Below are 19,966 nucleotides of genomic sequence, written 5' to 3'. Positions count from 1 at the left end.
AACCTCGGGAGCTTGGGGGGGGGAGGGTTGTTGGAAGGGGAGAGGGTTAGAGAGAAGGGAGTAGGGGAGGAATGGGGAAAGCTCGGTGGACTGGGATGGGGGGAGGGAGGAAGGATGGATATGGGATCAGGGAAGAATATATTTCAACTAAGGGAGTCATTTTAGGGTTTACAGGAGACTTGGTTATAAATGGGATCCCAGGTCCAAGGAGAGATCCCCAGATTGTTCTCTGGACAGAGGAGAGGGTGCCTGAACTGGCCTTGGCCCATAACCATACTGATGAATATTTTGCTTATCACCATAGAACCTTCATCTGGCGATGGATGGAGATAGAGACAGAGACCCAGATTGGAACACTGGACTTAACTCCCTAGGTCCAAACGAGAAGCAGAAGGAAAGAGAACGTGAGCAAAGAAGGCAAGACCAGAGGGAACCTTCATCCGACGATGGATGGCGATACAGACGGAGACCCATATTGGAGCACCGGACTGAGCCCCCCAAGGTCCAGATGAGGAGCAGAAGGAGGAAGAACATGAAAAAGGAAATCAGGACTGCGAGGGATGCGATCACTCACTGATACAAGGGGACGGATCTAATGAGAGTTTACCAAGGCCAGTTGGACTGGGACTGAACGAGGACGCGATCCAACCAGATACTCTGAATGTGACCGAATTCTCTGAATGTGGCTGGCCCGGAGTCTTTCTGAAAAGCCATTGACAATGACACTGGGACTTGTTTCCTCTGCATATACTGGATTTTGGGGATCCAGTCTCTCTGGACACTCACCTTCCTGGACCTGGAGGGAGGGGGGAGGAACTTGAACTTCCCACAGGGCAGGAAACCCTGACTGCTCTTAGGGATGGAGAGGGAGGAGGAGAGGGAGTGGGGGGAGTGGTAGGGTGTTGGGAGGAGGGGCGGAAAAGGAAGCTTTTATAATTTAATAAAATTACTTTCTCATAAAAAAAAATTCCAGTTGCCATTGAGAAGTATTTAAGAGACACAGATGACCAAGTTGGAAGTAAAAACCACCTTCTGGAGCTGATTGGAGATGTGGTGTTTGGTGTCCCATCTGTGTTTTGTCCCATGTGCATAGAAGTGAGTCCCAGAGGCTGGACAGACGATGGCCCTTAATTTAACACTTTCCTCTCTGACTGACTTACCTCTTGGCATATACAAATCTGAAAACTGTGGGCACCAAGCCGCTTGCTTAGCCTTATCTTGGCACTGTCCTCTTTGATTTGTGCCAATGACATTATCTTGGGAAAGAATTGAAATGCAAGGGAGTAAAAGGGTGTTGGTTCCAGAAAACCTGAGTTAGGAGAAGAGAAGACAATGCTGGAAGGAAGTGGAAGCCAATGAATGACAACTACGCATCTATTCACCAGAGGTGGAGCTGGGAAGGGCTGGGAAACAAGCAGAACTTGTATCTCAAGGCAATCTCACCTGAGTAGTAGGGACTCAGGGTATTTATCCATCATTGACCACTTGCCATGAGGCTAATCCTGGTCCAAATGGCTGCTGTTTCTGTTGAGTGTTAGGCTCCTGTGCAGATAGTGTGTAGCAGCCAGACAAAGAGCCCTCAGGTAAAGAGCAACAGAGGTGGAGGCAGACAGGAGTCAGGCTGCAAACAGGAACAAGTGACACGCCACCTGTCACAGGCCTCCTTATCTGAAGTTATGCTGGCACATGTGGTTATAGATCAACTACTAGGTGAAGTTTTAGAAGGGGGTTTGGGGTCAGAGCTAGTTTTACAGTATTAGCAGTGGAACCATGGAAGAATAGGAATGAGGTAAAATACCAGGAAGGCTGTTTGCCACCAAGGAGGCCAACAAGGGAGGAGACCTGGGTAGGATAAGAGTGTAGACACTCTCAGTGTTCTTTGCTGATTTCTGTCCACCTCAGTGTGCCAGTATGTGCAGGCTGAGGTCGGTCACAGAACTTTCCGGTGTGACTCAGTGCTGAGCATGGCTATGAGGCTAAGGGAGATGAGTTCACCCTAGGGATGATGATCTGCACAGTAGCAATTGTGGAGCCCGTCTTCTCTCCCAGCTTTCACCCATGAAATTCAAGCAAGTGAATAATTCTCTCTTCCGGATTACTCTCCCTAACTTTCTTGGAGTTTTTTTTTTAAGTTTTTATTTATGTGCAAGTGTGTTTCTGTGTGTGTGCATTCGTGTATGTGTCTGTGTGTATATGTCATGTTTCTGCTGGTTCCTGCAAAGGCAGGAAGACTGTCATGGGAACCAAACCAGGGTCCTTTAGAAGACAAGCAAGTACCCTTCATCACCGAGACATCTGTACAGTCTTCCAAGAGAGATCTTAAATTCATATTTGCAACCATGATGTAAATTAGCTATAGTAGCCACCTGTTGATAATTCAGTTCCCCTAGTTTCAGGTTAGAAGACAGGGGGTGAACACAGTGCTATATTGAGGAGACAGATACAGAAAGAGGGAGGTTATGTAAGAGTATTGGTGATCTATATACACACCAATACATATTATAGCAAATGTGATGATAATAATAAATATGTAATAATATAAATAAAAACACAAAGTGATATTGCAGTTTATGTGTTCAATGAAAAACAATTACTGCAACTTTGCTAAGATTACTGTAATCTTGCTTGAAAACCTGACATTTCCTCTCAGCATTTTAAAATGCTCTTTATTAACAGTACTTATTATGTTGCACAATGTCACTCAAAATGAAAAATGAAGGGACCATGAGATGATGGCTCAGCAGATAAGACACTTGCTGCCAGGCTTGATGGCCTGAGTTCAATCCTTGGGCTTCATATTGCTGTCCTCTGACCACACATGTGCACTGTGGCCTGCCCATCCAACACAAAAACTGGATTGACCTGTCACATGTCAATTCCATTTTTAACCTGCTTTAAACACTGTCCTACCTAGTGTTTTGTAGCACAAATTGTATGAGTGAGTTTCCTTTTCTCCTCACTCTTGCCAACACTACTTGTTTTTATAAGGTTCTTATAAAATACATTCGGACTTGGAAAGACACTATCTCATTGTGATTTTTATTTGCGGTGATCATTGATGCTATACTTATGGAAGATATGGTGTATCTGCTATTGAATTGTTCTTATTTTAGTTTGGAGGCAATGCTCTCCTGGACTTCTCCCACTTTCTTGATTTCTAAAGAAATTTGGGGAAAATGACAGCTGACACTAGTTCTTCTCTGTGGCGTCATCTGTGAAGTTATCAGAATGTGCACTGTTGATTCATAAATAGGAGGCTTATCTTATCACTGGGAAGTCATCAGAATGTGGACTGTTTTTTCATAGATAGGAGGTTTACATCAACACTGGGAGGTCATCAGAATGTGGACTGTTTAATCATAGATAGGAGGCTTACATCTTCACTAACTGAGTCTATTTGTTGTGTGTGTGTGTGTGTGCGTGTGTGTGCGTGTGTGTGTGTGTGTGCACGCACATATGCACAGGTGCTGTATAAGTCAGAAGCGTGTACTGGATCTCTTGAAGCTGTGGTTACTGGTGGTTGTGAGCTTCCCGATGCTATGAACAAACTCTGGTCCTCAGAAAGAGCATCGTTCTTTCACCTAACCACTGGTCTAATTCTCCAGACCTACGTCATTCTCCGTAGACTACACTGGTTGGAAAACATCTTTTTGTCTCTTAGGTAATCCAGGTTGTGTGTATTAAACAGTCTGAATACTCTGACTTTCCCCTGACCTCTGTGGTGGCGTTTACAACACCAGGGCTTTCATGTCTTTCATGCATATAAGTCTTCTCTTTTTTGTAGTTTCATTAAAGTTTTGTTAGTTTTGGTTTTATTTAAAAAGAAAAAGAAACTCTTTATTTCTCTTATTTTATAGTTTCAGAAATCACTTTTTTAAAATACTCTTATGTAATTAGTTTTATGTTTGTGGGTGTTTTGCCATCATGCATGTCTGTGCACCATGTGTGTGCCTTGTGCCCACAGAAGCTGGAGGAGGTACTGGATCCCCTGGAGCTGTGTATGCTTATTGGGAGCCTCCTCGTCGGAGATGAGAATTGGATGCTAAGGATTGAAGGCAGGTCCTCTAGAAGAGCAGTGATCTGAACTGCTGGGCTGAATGCAGAGAGATCTGGTGCTTAATAAAAGGAATCTCATACTAGCTCAGAACTAAAAAATATACAGGTATTTATTAATAAATAAAACTTACAAATCAGGATTCTCTGTGTGAACGATGGATAAAGAGGAGATCCAAACAAACCGAACCAGCAAAATCGGGGTCCAGGGGGAAAGGCAGAGAGGAGGAGGGCCGGACGCACTTCCACACCCAAGTAAATAGTCTATGAGGCCATGCCCCAGTAGGCGGGTAGTTGTTAACTAAACACCTTCCCGCAGCACCTCCCCTTTTGTTTAAGTAAAAGAGTTCTAAACCTACTACAAAATTATATACAGTAAGAACAAATATTCTATTTTAACTAGCTTAAGTCTTATATAATAAATAACTTGACCAGGTCATGAGAGAAATGTAACTACATTTATCTAGTCTTCAACCCCATCAAAGATCCAAGAAGGGAAATAATGTTACGTGAGTGATTAGGAAGTGCAGTCAGACAACTTCCAAAACATGCAACAAATCACAGAGACAACTGGCTACCTGGGCAATCACCCAAAGTCACGTTTGCAACGTTGAAGCAACCAACTTTGGCTAAGGCCTATAATAACTGACAGATTATTTTTAAAGGCAAGAAAATTTTCAAAACCATCTTACCCTGTCTTGGCAAGATTTGACAGTTCTGATTATCCATTTCCGGATACTATGTATTTTGACAGTGATTGAGGTATGGGCAGTTCCTTGCCCAGAGGCCAGTTTTGTCAAGAAAACAAGCTCCAAGTGGAGTGTCTTTGGTGCTCAACAATCTCTCAGGAATAGATCAGTGTTGCCAGGAGCGATTGTGTCACACTACCACAGAACTCTAAGTTAAATTAAATGCCATTTTCTACAGCTCTTTGAAGAGGTTGAAGATTATCTATTTATACAGAATATAATCTCTATGTATCTAAAGAACCTGATTAGTCTAACTATAAATATGACAAACATAGATGACTGACTATTGAACTATAATTCTCAATACCTATCTAACTTAAAAACTAAGACAATAAACAAGTGTGCAATAAATTAAGACAATGACCTCCAAATGTAAACAATGTATAAGTATCTTGATCAGAGGTATAAATGTACACTGCAATATGGTAAATATATGTATATGTCAATACATAAAAATGTTTTAAACAGAGGTTGAAGCATGCATTCATACAATATTCAAAATAATTTAACTTTGTATCCATATACAAGAATCTATACCAATGTAATTGTCTATAAACAACTCAAAAATACCAATATATTATTCCATCATCCAATTTTCCCTCTTTTTTAATTTTATTTTTCAAAAAGATCCCTGAACTTAAAAAATTTCTCCTCCAACCCTCAATCATATACCAATTATAATCAACCCCTAAATGATGTCCCTAATCCTGAGGACAAACTTTGCTGGGAGAGGGAACGTCATCCTCTAGAATTACTTCCAACTTCATGGGGACAACGTTCTTTCTAGGGGATCCTTTGAAAGTAAAATGATGGTTAAATTTCAAGATTAATGTCTGGTAAGATTGCAAATAGTCTCTGAGTATTTGGTGGAGGTCTGGTCAGAATGTTGTAAAAGATGTGCACCATTTCAACTAACCAAGTTGGAACTGTCTTGTGCAACTGGTACCCAAAACAGGTCTTGTAGTAGCACTAACAGTATCATGACGTCATATCAACCAGGTGGAGTTGTTATGGGGCCCCATCTTCTTCCTGGAAACTTCAAAGATTACTGCAGGAAAATTCATTGTTCATTGTGGAAAACTTATACATTAATTATATAGACATTTACAGACATGTATTTTCAATGAAAGGGATGATAGATATGAAGGAAAGCAAAGATGTTTTCTAAATTCTTTTTATCTTCTGTCCCATATCATGGCTCCTGATATGAGACAGAAACTCTGGGTTTTTCTCTTAAGAACAGGCTTGGAATTAAAGAGGGACTGAGCCAGAGTTTGACTCCAAAACCAGCTCTATATACTTATGAATATAAATATACAAAGGTATATTTTTTTGAACTTTTTTTTATTTACGGAACATATTTTATTTTCTTGTTGATCCTTATTGGGTAGTAATGTTTTCCATCTGTCAGTATTCAAGCATTCAGGGTCCCTTGAATTTTTTGAAGATGAGTGTTTCCTGCATAGATAAGGACAGAACCCTGCCCCCATCCTATGTCTTTCTTACTACCTGTATGAGTATCATCATTGTGGATGAGCTGTCATGTCTGCTTTCCAAGAGGTTTCTCCTCTTCAAACCAAACCTTTTTTAATTTTGATGGTATCCACAATTTTTCTTCTCCTGTGGAAACAAGAGCAAAACCCCTTCCCCAATGCAGCACATCTCCTGGCTTCCATTGTGAGGTCAGCACATTCTTGAAATAAACCGGTTGATTTAGTTCAGCAGATTTTTCCATTCTCCAATGTCTTTCTGAGGTTCTTTCTCATTAGCGTCACAAGGCTAATAAGACATTATATAATCTATTTTGGGGGCATTTTCCATCCCTTTCTGTTTGTTTAACATATCCTTCATAATTCAATTTGATCTTTCTGTAACTGCTTGACCTGTAGGATTGTGTGGTATACCTGTAACATGCTTAATATTATAATAAGCAAAAAACATTTTATTTTCCTAGAGATAAAAGCTGGACCATTATCTGTCTTTATTTGTGCAGGTATACCCACAATGGCCATAAACTCTAATAAATGTGTGATTACTGAATCAGCTTTTTCTGAGCTTAAAGCAGTTGGCCACTGAAAACTTGAATAAGTATCAATGGTGTGATGTACATATTTTAATTTTCCAAATTCTGAAAAGTGGAACACATCCATCTGCCAGATTTCATTCCTTTGAGTATCCTTCAGGTTACTCCCTGCAGGTAGCAGTGTTTGGTTATATAAAGAGCAAGTAGGGCATCTCTTTATAATCTCCTTAGCTTGTTGCCATGTAATAGAAAACTCTTTTTTTATGAAATTCTGAGGCATGCAACATGCTTCCAATCAATAATTGATCAATTTCTTCATTACCTTGTGCTAGAGGACCTGGCAGACCCGTATGGGATCAGATATGTGTTATGTACATTGGAAAAAGCCTATTCCTGATTATGTCTTGCACCTGGATAAACAATGAAGTCAATTCTGTATCATCTGGTATAAAGTCAGCGGTTTCAAAATGCAAAATAACTCTTTCTGCATATTGTGAATCAGTAACTATATTAAGAGGTTCTTTAAAATCCCTTAGCACCATAAGAATGGCATATAATTCTGCCTTCTGGACAGAATTATAAGGACTTTGCTCCACCTTATTCAATTCATCTGATTTGTAAACTGTCTTCCCTGATTTATTAGCATCAGTATAAATGTATGGGTTCCAGTTATTGGAGCATCACATACAATATGGGGAAGAATCCAAGAAGTCCTCTTTAAAAGGTTAAGTCTATCTTTTTGGGATAGTTGCTATTAATTTCTCCCAAAAGAATTAGCACAAGCCCTTTGCCATGGTTCATTGTCTTCCCATAACTTTTTACTTCATCAGTAGTGAAAAGCACTGTAATTTCTGTTGGGTCTATACCTGCTAGTTGACAAAGTCTCAGTTTACCTTTTATAATTAATTCAGAGACCTCTTCCACATAATTTTTTAATTTTTTACTTGGTTTGTGTGGTAAAAAAAAAAGATCCATTAGAAAATAATAATCTTCCCTCTGCATTAAAGTTCCTGAAGGAGAAATTCTGGAAGGAAATATGACTAGAATACAACTAAGATTTGGATTTACCCTATCCACATTTGCCTCCTGTAATTTTCCCTCAAACATTGTCAGTTCCTTTTCTCCTTCAGCTGTTAATTCTCTAGGACTATCCAAATCTTTATCACCATCTAAGATTTAGTTTAAATGAATTATTAAATCAGGTGTTATCCCAACAGCCAGTCATAGACTGGAAATGTCCCCTAACAATCTTTAAAAGTGATTAACAGTCTGTAACTGGTCTCTCCCAATTTGTGCCTTTTGTGTTCTCATTTTCTGTAAGTCTATTCTGTAACCTAGGTAATTAACAGAATCTCTTCTTTGAATCTTTTTTGGGAGCAATTTGTAATCCCCATTTATGCAAGACTTTCTTTACTTCTTCAAACATCCTTTCTAAAGTATCTATATTTTAATCAGATAACAAAATGTCATCCATGTAATGGTAGATTATAGACTTAGGAAATTGCTTATGAATTATTTCCAATGGTTGGCTGACAAAGTATGGCACAGGTTGGGGCTATTGAACATTCCTTGTGAGAAGATAGTCCATTGATATCTCCTAGTAGGCTGAGAATTATTATAAGTAGGCACTGTGAAGGCAAACTTTTCTCTATCCTTTTCTTGTAAAGGTTATGTGAAGATACAATCTTTAAATCAATAACTATGAGAGGCCATCCCTTTGGTAACAGAGAAGGCAGAGGAATTCCAGAGTGTAGAGGGACCATGGATTGAGTAACCTTGTTGATAGCCCTTAGATCTATCACCATTCTCCATTTTCCAGATTTCTTTTTAACAACAAATACAGGAGAATTCCTAGGGCTAGTAGATTCTTCTATATGTCGAGCATCTAATTTCTCTTGTACCAGCTGTTCTAAAGCCTGCAACTTTTCCTCAGCTAGAGGCCACTGCTTAACCTATATTGGTTTCTCAGTTAACTATTTTAAAGGTAGGGCTGTTGGTACCTCTGAATGTTTATCAATTGCTTTGTGTTCTTGTGCAGCCCGAATGGCTGGTGTCTGTTGTCCATAATATCTTCCAATATTTTCCTCAGAAACATAAGTTTTGGGGGCTGCAGGAATGTTAATCTGGGTATTCCATTGTTGCAATAGGTCACAATCCCACAAATCCACTGCAATATTGGTTATATATGGCCTTAGTCTTCCTATTTGCCCTTTAGGCTCTATGCATTCAACCCCTCTTGTGCTTTGTTTTACCCTAGGTAGTGTTCCAATTCCCAGGAACTGAACATCTACCTCTTGAAGAGGCCAATTCAGATTCCAAGATTCTGGAGTAATGATACTTACATCTTCACCCGTGTCTAATAAGCATTCAATAAAAATGCCATTTATACAAACTCTTAGCTTTGGTCTTTGATTATTAGTAGAAGTCTGCCAAAATATACATTTCTCTGTCCTACTGGATTTTTTTACTCATCCTCCACATTTAACCCATCATTCAGACCAGTATTGCTTTCTACAGCAGGCATTGGATTTTTTAATTTCCTTGGTGAAACACGTTCTCCACTGTACCTGGGAATGACTGGTCCACTTTTGGCTTGGGGACCTTCTAGAGGCCCCTCAAGAAGTTTCCTGACGGTATCAGGTTGCCTTGTCTATCTGTTGTTGTCCTGCATTCATTGGTCCAATGTCGGCCTTTACCACACCTTCTACATATACCTGAGTGGTGTGAGACAATTCTGTATTCTGTCAATTATGTTTTAAATAAACACTGATTGGTCAGTAGCCAGTCAAGAATTATGGGCAAGACAACCAGACATAGAGGTGGGGCAATGAGTACAGGAGAATTCTGGGAAGGAGGAAGCCCATTCCTGCCCAGTCCTGTCCAGACACCAAAGAAGGAAGATGTGACCTACCCTACTGTAAAAGGTACCGAGCCATATGGATAACATACTAGAATAATGGGCTGTATTTACATGCAAGGTGGACATCCAAACACTTATTCACACTCTTGTGTGTTGACTGAGGTTTCTGTCCTGCCCAGTTCCCACATACATTACATCCAAAAAAAAATCACACAGAGGTCTACATAAATTATAAACTGATTGGCTCATTAGCTCAGGCTTCTTATTAACTCTTATAACTTATTAGCTAAAAAAGACCAGTGAAAGAAACACAGTTTTGCCATGAAGGCAGAGTCACCTCTGCCTGCTCAACTGCCCAACTGAACCAACCAATCCCAGGGCAGGAAACTGACCAATCACTGAGCACCCTGAGTCTAAACCCAGAGTCAAAGAAACACACCTTATATTTGAGGCCTGAGCCAGGAAAGAAACATCTTTATCCCTGAACCCAGGACTAAAGACATGTGCCCTGGCTCTGAAACTAGTGTCATAGAAACACACTTTGTCCCTAGAATCAGAGCCAGTGAAAGGAATATGCCCTGGTCCTAAGATTAGAGTCAAAAAGCTAAAAAAGACCAGTGAAAGAAACACAGTTTGGCCATGAAGTCAGAGCCATCTCTGCCCCTGAACTGCTATATTGGCCAATCCCTGGGCAGGGGAAAAATTAACCAATCCCCTTTCTCCCTGGGAAAACTCCACCCCTAAGAGGCCCTATATAAGCCTCTCCACTGCTTCAGTTGAGAGCTGCCGTTAATCCCTCCCTGGAAGAGGATCAGCTTTCCTGAACTCCTCCATCCCAAATGAATCTCTTTCTCAAAAGAGTCTTGGGTGAAAACCTTCATTCACCAGCACGCAGCAGAAGAACCTGGCTGGGAAGTCCTTTAGGGGACTGAGCTGAAATGCCTTGCTGAGACGCTCCACAGGGGGCCTCAGCAAGGCAGAGCAGAGCCGAAGAAACTTGCTAGGATGCTCCTTAAAGGGGGCTGAGCAAGGCCAGCTGAGGAAAAGTAACAACTTTTTGTTGGAGCAGGAGGAGATTGCTACATTTCTGCAGGGGGCTTCCCTTTCGCAGAGTACTAGCAGAAGAAACATCTTGGGACAGAGAAGAGGCATATAGCTCTGCTAGGACGCTCTAGTAAGGGAGCAGAGCAGAACTCAGCTGTAGCTGCTCTCCAGGAGAGGAGCAGGATTCCTATATCCTGCAGGAAGACCATCCCCCACTGCACCCCAGCTTCAGGTAGGCTGGCTTCCCGATGGTCAGGACACCTTTCCTCCAGTGCTGAGCAGTCTCATTGCAGCTCCGGCCTACAGAGCTGTACTATTTTGGCTTTACCCCTGCCCTCCCAGCTGTCTTATTGTGGCTCACCTCTCCCCCGCAGAGCTGTCCTACTGTGGCTCTACCCCTTCAGAGCTGTCCTATTTTGGCTTTACCCCCCCCCCTCCGCCAGCTCAAGGCCCTTGAGAGGTTTGGGCTTGGGGATCTCCCTTCCCCAAGCCCAAACCCCTCTCCTTCCCTCCATAGCCCCTGGTTGCACCCTCTGATTGTCTGCTTCAGGCTCAACTTTCCCAGAATCTATATAAAGGAGTAGAGTGGGAAAGCTTCTTCTGGGGTCACAGACATTAGGGTTTGTGTCCTATAAATGGTGCAGCATATCAGTGGCAAAAGCAAAGATCAAATGCACAAGAAGTCCCTGGGTGTGCCTACCTGGTCTCATTGGGACTCCATGTCTCCCTGTCCCTCACCTGGGGACTAGGTCTTCTTCCTTTGGAGTGAGGAGGCAGAGAATCAACAGCAACACAGATGACGGATTTGCTTCCTCACCCTTTTCCAGTGCCTTCTCTGCTTCTTGGAGGATATGGCTGCCTGTAGGGACTGGTCCTCGCCAGTCTACCGATGGCAACTCTTCAAAGGTTATTATCTCGTTGTTTTCATAGTCAGTGTTCTGGTTCATGGACGCATGCCAGTGCCTATGCTGTCTTCATTCTCAACTTTCTGGACGGGGGTGCAGCCATGCTGCTGTCATCGTTAGCCTACTGATCGGAGGACCGTCCACGCTGTTGTCATAGTCAGCGTTCTGGTTCGGGGTAGAGACCACGGTGTTGATAGTGTCATGTGACAGCTCCCTGAACTCCTGAGGAAATTCATTCAGGTCTTTAGGTGTGCTGATGCTCTTGGTGACCTCAGCATCATCCTGTGGATCTGGGATGGGGTTGCAGATGTGTCTTCTAGGACACACATACATCATGGGATGACTCGATGACCATGATGGAGCTGCCCATCTCCTGGACACGGAGCACATGGAGGGATGGCTGGAGGAGCATGATGTTTTTTCCTTAAAACACTTTCATTTGGGCTTGGGCGTTTTGCCTGTATGTGTATCTGTGCACCCGTGGGCATGCCTGGTGCCTGAGCTGGTTAGAACAGGACACTAAATTTCTCAGAACTACAGTTACATGGTTGTGAGCTACCATGTTGGTACTGGAAATCAATCCTGGGTCCTCTGGGAGAGCAACTAGTGTTCTAGTGCTCTTAACCACCGAGTCAACTCTCCAGCCACCGCTCTCGACCACTGAGTTCTCTTAACAACTCTTTCTTAGGCATAGGGTATGTTGTATATGTGTGTTTCTCACTATGTTGCTCAGGCTAATCTTAAACATGGGGCTCAAATGACCCTTCTGCCTTAGCCTCATATGCTGGGATGACAGGGACATGAATCATGGCACCTAGCTTGTATTTCAAATCAGGATGGACCATGTGTCCAACTTTCCTCAGAAGTGGTTTGGCCTTTTTTTTTTTTAAATATTTCTACATGAGTTTTAGGATTGTTCACCTGAATGCCACTAAGATTCTGCTGCCAGTTGTACTGAATCTATATATTCCTATGGGTAATGTGGGCTTTCTGATAAGATTTATTTGGATTCACAGTGTGTCCTTCCATTTTCTCTTCCTTTGACCAGTGATTTGTTTTTATTTTTGGACTAGACCAGGCTGTACTGGAACTTATTAAGTCCTGCCACCTCTGCCTCCTGAGTGCTGGTTATACCATTAAGTTTGGCTCAAAAAAAATTTGGACTTCTAATCAAGAAATTTTTGCTAAAGCTTTAAGAATTTATGTTTAAAGAATAAGACACAGCCAAGTGGTTCAGCATATTTCTAGTTCCAGCACTCAGAAGGCATAGGCAGGCTGTTCTGAGTTCAAGGTCAGCCTGGTCTACAGAAGGAGTTCCAAGACAGCCAGAAATACATAAAGAAACTGTGTCTCAATAAGAAAACAAGAAACAAAACAAAGAAAAAAAGAGAAAAAGGAGTAAAAAAATAAGACATATAAGAGATTCAGAAAACAGTACTAGATTTATTGAAAGACATGTAATTGAAGTATAATTATGTAAACTTAAATGGCACATGATTATGATTATATTAATCTGAATTTAATATTTACATTTTCAGTCCAGAGCATTACATTCATGCAGTGGTAAGAAGCACTGTTTTTTTTTTTTACCTTAAATGTTCATCCTATTGAGAAATACAAGAGCACTCAGCTAAAGTTGTTACCTACTGTTTGAATATATGAAACCCTAACAGTTTAAGAAAGCCAAAGCCTAGGAAATTTAAACCTTATTTGTGATATATAAAACATATATATATTAACATGTATGTATTAGTATTATATGTGTGTATATTATATAGTAGTTATATCTGGCTTTTGCCTATCTTTGAAAGTTTCCAACATTCTGAACTGTGGCATCTCTCTAGGAGTCTGCTGATGTGTCAAGGAGCTTCTTCTGCTCCTCTGGGATGTCATTCATGGCATCTTCAGACATCTGGTCTGCAGAGAGTGTGTCCTGTGAGAAACTGAATCTTCTAACTCTGGATATTGGCCAGGATCATCAAGAGGTCTCTGCTCTTCTGGGATGTCAATAATGATGTCTTCACACAGCTTTGATACTGTAGCCGCATACTGGGCAGTAATCATGTCCAAAGACCTGATACTGGCCCTGGGGTGAGAATGTCTTTGAACCTGAAGAATGCATCACCTGCATCGCGTGGTGATGAGGAAAGCAGACTTTGTGTATTTAGTATGCTCTGGGTCTTCGGGTACAAAGCTTGGCATATTGGTAGTCGCCATGGTAGCAAGGCAGAGATAGGATTCCTGGGGCTCTCTGGTCAGCCAACCATCTGTGAGCCCCAGGACAGCGAGACCCTGTTCCAAAATCCAAGCTGAACATCCTGAGGGACCACACCTGAGGTTCATCTCTGACCCCATGTGCACACACACAAACCTACCTTCCCAATATACACACTTACACTAACAGAAGTTAAACAGCTGTTACTTACCAACACGTCTTACTTGCTCAGAGATATCTTCTTCGATATCTGGCAGTCAAAGCACGAACCTTCCTCTGCCTCTTTCACATAGGTTTTATAGGAAAATGTTCAATGATGGGCAATTGCCGCAAAGCACATTTCTGTGCATATAATGACATCCCTGGGGCTCTCTGGTCAGCCAACCATCTGTGAGCCCCAGGACAGCGAAACTGCCGCGAAGCACATTTCAATGCAGATTATGAAATCCTACAATAGCCACACAAATATCAGACATCTTTGGGCTTCGATGTAATTTTTCAAATTGCAAACTTTTCAATGTTACTTAAAGTGTCAATAAATTTGAAATATAATCCAGATTATTTTCCTTTTTCAACATTTTTCCCCACTTCATAACATGATAAGCAAGATTTGCATCTCTTTTGCTTTCCCTCACTCAAGAATTTCTCAATGTATTACACAAACACTGAAAGGCACCATGCAGACATAAGTGAACCAGGAATAAAATCAGCACCAATCAGTCCCTATGGGCCGTTTCTCTCGGGTTCTCGCTCCTCACTACACAGTAAGCTAACAGTCTTGCCCACTGTTTGCACCTTGGCAGGTTCTGGGCATCACTGCATTAAATAGCTTAAACAGTAAACCCCCTGAGTTCAGAGACAGCCCTACTTACCTGCAGGCCTGTGGCCACAGCTTCAGCACTTTGCCATTCTCACGTGCGCTTTTCTGAAATCACGCCAACCTTAACAAAGCTATAAGCACTGCTTGCCTGGATGTCAAGAAGAGGTAAATGTCAAATCTAAATCAAGAAATGACCAGCTGTTTTATGCAATTAGGAACTAGGGAAGTGGCTCAGTAGGCAAAGTGCTTGTTGTACAACTGTGAGGAAGGTCCTAAGTGAGAAGCCCAGAACCCAGGTATGTCTGGCATGTAGCACACACATGTAAACCAGCGTTCCTGAGGGGAGCTGAGAGGTGGGATAGAGTCCGGGAAGACCGCAGGCCAGCAAGCCTTATGTGTGAACAGTGAACAATTAAGAGACCCAAAGCTCCTCATCTCCACATGCACACATGACATGGGCATGCTCCCATTTGCAATAAACACATAACATATACACAAAAAGATTAAAATATGCAACTACAAACAGTTAAGGCCTCAGTGTATCCTAGAACTCCAAACTGTCCTGCCTTCAGAACATACTCCTAAACAAACTGTGTTTACATTAAATATATGCACCTTGCCTTACAAAAGAGCTTCATAAGATGAATTTCATTATGTATTCTCAGAACTTCATTTGATTTACATATATATATATATTGTTTTGAAACCATGTACAAATAATTAGATTCTGAGCTCTAACAGTGTGTTTACATGTGCCTACTAGGACTTTATTTTATTATTTATTTATTTATTTAGATACAAGGTCTTTCTGTGCAACCCTGGTTGTTCTAGAACTTGCTATGTTGACCAACCTGGCCTTGAACACAAGAGTTCTGGCCACTTTTGACTCCCAAGTGCTGAGATTCAAGGCACGTGCCATCATACCTGGATAATTATTAGAATCAAAAAAAATATTTATTTTCGGCCGTGTATGTGAGATCAGAGGACAACCCGCTGGCATCATTTCCTTCCATCTACCGTGGGCTCTTGGATGGAACGCCCACTGTCAGACTTGGCAATGACAAGCCTCTTTTTCTGTGGACCCATGTCACAGCTCTATTATTCTGTTTTATTCTCCCTCCCTTTATGATTACTGTGGCAGGGTCCCAGAGGGCAGCTGTGTTCTCTACTTCTGTTTTTACAAGAGTGCTGGGGATCAATCTCAGTTCTTTGGTGTGCACAGTAAGGGCCTTTCCCTGCTAAGCTATCCTGCCAGCTTATGGGTTATCTGAATTAGAATACTGTTGAGTCCCAGAAGTTTTTCTAGCATAAATTACGTCTGTAGAGGACTGCACAGGATGTGTGCCCTCAGATGCTAATCATTACTCTGGCAGTGCAATTCCATGAATTTTTTTTTCTCTTTTCCCCTTACTGAACTGCTAAACTAGATAGATTTGTCTATGTAACTCTTATTACCTAGCCTGTTACTAATCTAACACCATGTCTAGGTTTGTTTGTTTGCTTTGTGACTGGAGCCTGTCAATCTTATCATTAAATTCATTGTTGTCTTCAAAACATGCTGAGAAGCTAGAACTTGGTTAACACAAATGCTCATACCTATTTTTTGTTAATTTACCCAGAGATGCTAAAAGTCACTGACCAGCATCATCACTTTCCTTATTTTGCACAAGCTGTCCAACGTTTCATATGGAGTCACCAGACGCATTCCTGCTCACAATTGGTGAATCGGGATAATGGATGGCATTCTTCTTCTTAATTTGTAAAATGTCCTCACCATGGGCTCTCAGTTCTCTCAGCTCCCAGGAGAGGCTTCATTAGCTGTAGCTGTTGACAAATGGGAAAGCCTATTCCAGATACTTGAAAGAGTCACCCTTATCCTTCTGCTGCTCTGGAACCACTTCTGGTGCCAAAATCTGCAGTAGTCAGGGTTCTCCACAGTTACAGAACTTATAGAAGGAATCTCTCTCTCTCTCTCTCTCTCTCTCTCTCTCCTCTCTCTCTCTCTCTCTCTTTCCACGCACACACACAACCACAAATACTCTCTCTTACCCCCACACCCCCACAATAAAGATATGTATAATGTATGGGGATTTATTAGAATGATTTATATGCTGTAGTTCAGCTAATCCAAAAAATTGGTGGCTATGAATGGAAATCCAAGAATCCGCAAGGCTGGATGTCTCACCTTGTCTTTATTATATCCGAGAATCCTGAAGAAGTAGGCCCTAATGCCAGTGAAGGAATGAACTTGCTAACAAGGCCAGAGAGCAGGAAGGCAAAGAAGAAAATCTTCCTTTGTCTGTGCCCTTTTGTAGGCTTCCAGAGGAAGGTGTGGCCCAGATTAGATCAGAATTAAAGATCTGAATTAAAAGTGTGTCTTCTCTTATCTCAAGCGTCAAATAAAGCAGAAATCCCTCACATTTATGCCTTCCATTTTTAGGTTTTAGTTAATGCCAGATGTAGTCTAGTTCAGAACCAAGAATAAACATCATCATTCAATAAGACAATTCACACCAGGAACATTACTACTGTTTTCCCAAATGGGACCGCTCATGTGGAGTCCAGTGACAATGGGGAGAGGAATCCAGCTCCTGGCCCAATTGTGTTCCAGGAAATGTCCTTTGAGCTCCTCAAGGAGAGGAGCTGGAGGCCCAGGCTCGACCTGTCCTGTTCTTCAAAGTCATCCTTGGACACACTGTGTGCAACCCTAGAATTGCAGGAATTTTAAGGAGGGGGAGAATCACAAGTTACAGCTGCAGAGACGGAAAGTTCCAGGGCAAGGCAAGCTCCAGAAGGAAGAAGACAGGGAGGGGGCGGGGAGTGGCTCAGTTCCACTGAGAGGAAACCATTCCCTCCTCCTAAGCCCAGGGTTTGTATAGGTTCCTCTGTTGTCTTGCATTTGGTCTAACTGATCATGTCACCTGATCTCTGCTCTAAAGCCTAGCACCTGACCTGCATCTGTCCCTGCATGCAGACAGGACTGTGACATCTGCAGGAAGATCAAAGGAGTGACAGGTAGAGAGAGGCTTACAGCTTAGCGCTAAGACATGCCAGTGCCCCTCCTGCTAACTTAGCCAGGCAGACACTGGGAGGCTTGGAAGTTTTGATGAGGACCCCTTTCCTCATCAGTGGCATTGTGGGTCAGCTCTGGCTTCACTGGGCCCACTAGCAAAGGCAGCATCACAATTGTCCCCTTGAGATGTAAACTCATGTGACAAGGTAGAGGTATTTTGGCTTTGGTGAGATCTGTGAATCCAAAGCTACTTCCTCCTGTCCAAAGAATGGAAGCTGAGTTCTTCCTCAGGATGGAACCATGAAGTGTGATCTGCATTAAATATTAGATCCTTACATATTATCGTGTCTCCTCCCTTAGGCGTTAATGTAATTGAGCCCATCAATGCCCTCCCCAGAATGCCTCCCCCCAGGAAAGCAGATTCATTTGAAAACACGATAACACATGGGCAGAATAATTGTTCCATTAATGAGACACTGGACTTACCCTTCCTAGGAAGTCCTCCCTCCACACGGCAGATTCTACAGAATGTCACGGCCAAGCCTGCCTGCTTCCTGATCTCCAACTCAAACCAGAAAAATAAGGCACAGCTTTTACTTTTCCCGTTCCTGTTCTTTTATTCTCTCTCTTTTTTTCTTTTTGGCTTTTCGTGACAGGGTTTCTCTGTGTAACAGTACTGGCTGTCCTGGAATTCACTTTGCACACCAGGCTGGTCTCAAATGCACTGAGATCAGCTTGCCTCTGCCTCCACAGTGCTGGGATTAAAGACATGTGCCACCACCACCGGGCTCACCTTCCTATTTTATCTTCAAATGTTGGAGAAAATCTTTTGCAACCTTGGATGCTCTGCTGAGCTGTCTGTTTCTCTGAAATACACACACACATGCGCACACACACACTCATACACACTCATACACACACACTCATACACATACATTCGCACACACACTCACACACACACACTCATACACACACACACACTCACACAAGCACTACAAAATCACTAATACTGGTCTTAGTATCAGGGTTTCCTCATGAGGGAGTGGAGTGTCCTGAGCCTTCCTCTGAAGATGCTGATGGGAAGCTGCAGTTGGTCCCTAGTCTGTGGGAAGGGTTTAGAGAGACACGGAGGACACGGGCAGAGCACAGCACAAAGTCTGTGCAGATGATGTCACGACCTCCGACATGCTGTGATTGTGCACGAGAAGCTTGCTATAAGGATCCACGGCACAGGTGTTGTCATTTGCAGGACTGAGCCAGCCAAGTTCAGGACTCCAGGGACAGCCCCAGGGAGCCTGGGATGGGTGTTGAGTAAAAATCGTGTTATGTGAGATATGACCTCTGTATGCACAGATATGTTCAATTTATTAGGCCATAGTTTAACAAGGCTCTGTTTAATCTGGAATAATCTGTCCACGGTGCGTAGGCTGTGCTTTAAACGGGCATATTATACAATTCCTGCCCTCTCCTCTCAGTGCTCTCAGGGTTGTGGGAACACAGGACTAAGAATGAGTAGTGGACCCTTCCTGAGTCTGGCTCAGAGAAAATGGACACAGGACTCTGTATATTCCACATGCAGAATTGTTCTTTTCCATGTTGAGGCTAGGAGAGTTACTGGATCAACATGTCTACATGAGGATACGTTGTCATTGTTAGGTGATGATGGAGAGTTCTTCATGACAGCCAGTAATGTATGTGCCTCACCTGCCCCAAGCTTGACAGGATACCCCACCATTGTGACATATCTAAACTTGTTCACCCATGGGGGCCATCCTCATTCAAACTAAGCCACGGAATTCATGTTCACAGTCGTCACACATAAGTTCGTCTGTTTGAGTTCCTGAATTTGCTGGTCTAGAATTCTGTCAGCAATCATCTGTTGCCTTAGAAATTAGGAAATGGTAGAACCAATCCACTCTCTGCACTGAGGAAGGGAAAGGATGTGCTCTTGACCCCTGATCTCTTACAGAAAGTGGCTGCTGCTGTTGGCTGTAAAACCACCACCTCAGCCACCATGGTTCACTGCCTGCGCCAGAAGACAGAGGATGAACTCTTGGAGGTGGCTCAGAAAACGGTAGGTGTGTCCATCCTAGAAGCCCCACCCTGTATACCTGAGCCAAGGTTTCATGTGTTCAGCAATGTTCTGGCTTCATATTTTGTTAAACGGTTTCCTGTCTCTCAGAACTGTCAACCTTCTATCTAAATTGAGATATTTTTCATTTCTTTCTTGTTATGAAATATTTCAAATATCAGAAGCTCAATAATAACACGATGAGAAATTACA

At 42.3% G+C, this 19,966-nt stretch overlaps 1 long non-coding RNA gene and 1 pseudogene across 2 annotated transcripts in view; both read left to right on the top strand.

Moving 5' to 3' along the window:
* Positions 1-19,966, top strand: part of LOC146890265 (carboxylesterase 1D-like) — a 90,357-nt pseudogene that overhangs the window by 27,120 nt on the left and 43,271 nt on the right. The window lies entirely within an intron of this gene.
* On the top strand, positions 10,452-14,405 carry LOC125400574 (uncharacterized). Its single transcript, XR_007232000.3, has 3 exons — positions 10,452-10,961; positions 11,479-11,635; positions 13,479-14,405. It is a non-coding gene; the product is annotated as an uncharacterized LOC125400574 (long non-coding RNA).

The sequence above is a fragment of the Myodes glareolus genome, chromosome 22 (assembly GCF_982192425.1).
Source record: "Myodes glareolus chromosome 22, mMyoGla1.1, whole genome shotgun sequence".
NCBI lineage: Eukaryota > Metazoa > Chordata > Mammalia > Rodentia > Cricetidae > Myodes > Myodes glareolus.
Note: the sequence above shows the minus strand (reverse complement) of the source record. Positions and strands in the feature narration are given on the sequence as shown.